Source organism: Phaseolus vulgaris, chromosome 2 (assembly GCF_000499845.2).
Source record: "Phaseolus vulgaris cultivar G19833 chromosome 2, P. vulgaris v2.0, whole genome shotgun sequence".
Taxonomy (NCBI): domain Eukaryota; kingdom Viridiplantae; phylum Streptophyta; class Magnoliopsida; order Fabales; family Fabaceae; genus Phaseolus; species Phaseolus vulgaris.
Window position 1 is genome coordinate 41,273,898 of NC_023758.2, and position 2,769 is coordinate 41,276,666.

The 2,769-nt window shown below is 28.4% G+C and overlaps 1 long non-coding RNA gene across 1 annotated transcript; it reads right to left on the minus strand.

The window, feature by feature from the left end:
• Window positions 1-395: 395 nt before the first annotated feature.
• Window positions 396-973, minus strand: LOC137809776 (uncharacterized). The gene is made up of 2 exons (XR_011080808.1): window positions 917-973; window positions 396-683 (listed from the first exon to the last, which is right to left on the minus strand). It is a non-coding gene; the product is annotated as an uncharacterized lncRNA (long non-coding RNA).
• Between the last annotated feature and the right edge of the window lie 1,796 nt (window positions 974-2,769).

Sequence of the window (2,769 nt, forward strand, 5' to 3'; positions counted from 1 at the left end):
AAAATAGTATCTAATCAAATACAACTTAATTTATTTTTAAAAGAAATGAAAGTGGTATTATCATATAGCACTTTTTATGATTTAAGCATAACTCAAAATATGTATTTGAAAGTAGCTTGTTCTTAAACTTTAAGTCCTTCAGACTTATCGATTTGGATAATTTTCTTAAAATTTAATTATTCTAATAAATTTATAAAAGAAACCAAAAGAAAATCTTATAGATTTCAATCAACGTATTATAATGTATAAGATAATCAAATAAATTATCCAAGTTTTGATAACATGCTCATACTGATCAATTCAAACTATCTTCATCTTCATCTTCGATGCATACACCCGAATAAAAGCTATAAATAAAAGTTAATTGTAAAATAAATAACACATCATAAATGGAATTATTTTGAAGCAAGATTTTTTTTATCGGTAATAAACAATTAAATTAAATCGATCCACTTAAAGGGTGGTTCAACCCTCATACAGAGAATAATAGATAAGTTCTTTTCTACCTTCGTATCTAAAATTCAGAGATTAATCATCTACTTCCGTTCCAATCTAATAACTGAAGAAAAAACAATACAGCAACATTAAATTGAGTACATACATACCAAGGGTTCAAGACACCATTCAGAGAATACGAAACTCACTGACGGTATTTTTGAGTTGATCCAAAATCAAATCTTGACCTATGTCAGGAAAAATACTTCAGTATGATCAACCACTCCTCCTTTAAACAAACAATTATTTCTGTGTCTCCTATTCTCACTCATCAAAGCTACCCAAATATTACCTATAATAAGATTAACTGAATTAGTTGCATCCAAAATTTTGAAACAAGGTATTCATAGTTAACAACCAGGTGTGAACATATTAGATGAGCATTACAGCATGCAATAAGCAGGAAGATAAATACATAAACCTTGACATAGGAAAGCGATTAATGTGGGCAGGGTGAGTTGCCGGGCAAATCTTCTTTGGCGGTGAAGATAGGTTTTCTGCTTCATCATTGAAGCAGATGAATTATGAACTGCCAAAGAAGCCATTGCCCAGTAATGCACCTGCACATTGCCTTTCTTGATGATAAACTATATTTGGTATCCATGTGTATATATAATACCAGGACATGCATATGCATAGCACAACACAAAGGATATTCCAAGCACATCCTCCTCTCAACAAAAAAGTGGTCCATCTGCTTGCTTTAGTCTCACAGTGGTTACTGCACTTTCACATTCAGATGGTTCCACGGATATTTCTTTTCATATACCATTCGTTTAATTTTAATGAACATGTCTACAAGAAGAGAACAAGTAATGAAATGTTAAATTAATTATGCTCTGGAATAAAGATTTATTATATTTCTTAATGCCCGAGGCAATACTTATTATATTGAAATTCCTGGTAATGAAGATGATTTTTTATATTTTCAACTGAATGATTGAGAATGAAGATATTATTTTGTGTTCCCTTTTTGCTACATGTACATACTCATACCTGTTGTTAATTGCGAATCTTTTCTTTTCTTTTGTGTATGATAGCGTGACAGAAAATTTCACAAGCGAAGAAAGCTGGCACGAATGTGGAAGAACCTATGGCAGTAGACAGAACTTGTGTCAGTGAAATTTCATTTAATATTTTTCAATAATTTCTTAAATTTAGAACAATTTCTTTTCCATCAGTTCAACAAGCAATTAATTCTTGAATTCTCCATAATGGACACCTTTTATGCTTAATGTTGGATTGGTTTTATCCCCTCCAAAATTCAATATACTTAAAAATTTACCAGAGCATGAAGTCGTCTTGACTTTAACATAATAATCTAAATATAGATCTGTATATGTAATAAATTTATGATATATAGATGATTAATATATGATAAGTTAAATTTGACATTTACTATTCTCTAAAATCAAGTTAGAGATAGGAAGGATGGAAAAAAAAATATTATATTACTTTTTGAATAGTTTTTCGAAGTAAAATAATACTATATTATGTCGTCTAATCGTTATAAATAATTGTCAAATGCTTACTTTAATTAAAATATTAATTTGATTAATATATAACCTATTTAGTTTTAAACTTATACTGAGTCACTTACTAAATTCTTTTTAATACTTCAATACCAAGATTTACATATTCAAATTGGTTATTCTTTATTCTTTTATAAGTATATAATTTATCAACTCTGATTTATCAGTTATGTTCTTTATAATCCGAATGAAAAGGGTTCTACCTCTGCATGCATATTTTAAATCACAAATAAATGAAGACTGAAATTTTCGTTTCATGTATATATTTTTGGAGTCTCGATATGTTGACACCCTCTACACATGACACACGTTTGACTTTGCAGACGTGACAATGATGTGACAGAATGAGATTGCGCGCGAATGAGCAGCGCGAACTTCAAAATAGGGTAAAAAATAATATATTACATCGGTTCTTACACTACAAGAAAATCATGAAATATAAACCAATTTTTAGAGACCAAAATAATTAGTTACAATAGGAACTAAAATAGAGACCATTTTAAAAACTAAAAAAAAAATTGTTTCTAAATTAGTTTCTATTATTTTCTATTATTGTTAAATAGTTTCTAAATTGGTATCTAATTAACAACTAAGGTTTTAACTACCAATTATTTAATTTCTAAATTTGGTAGCAAAAACTTTGGTTGCTAATTAGATACCAATTTAGAAACTATTTAACAATTATAGAAAATAATAAAAACTAATTTAGAAACCAAATTTCTTTTTAGTTTCTAAAATGGTC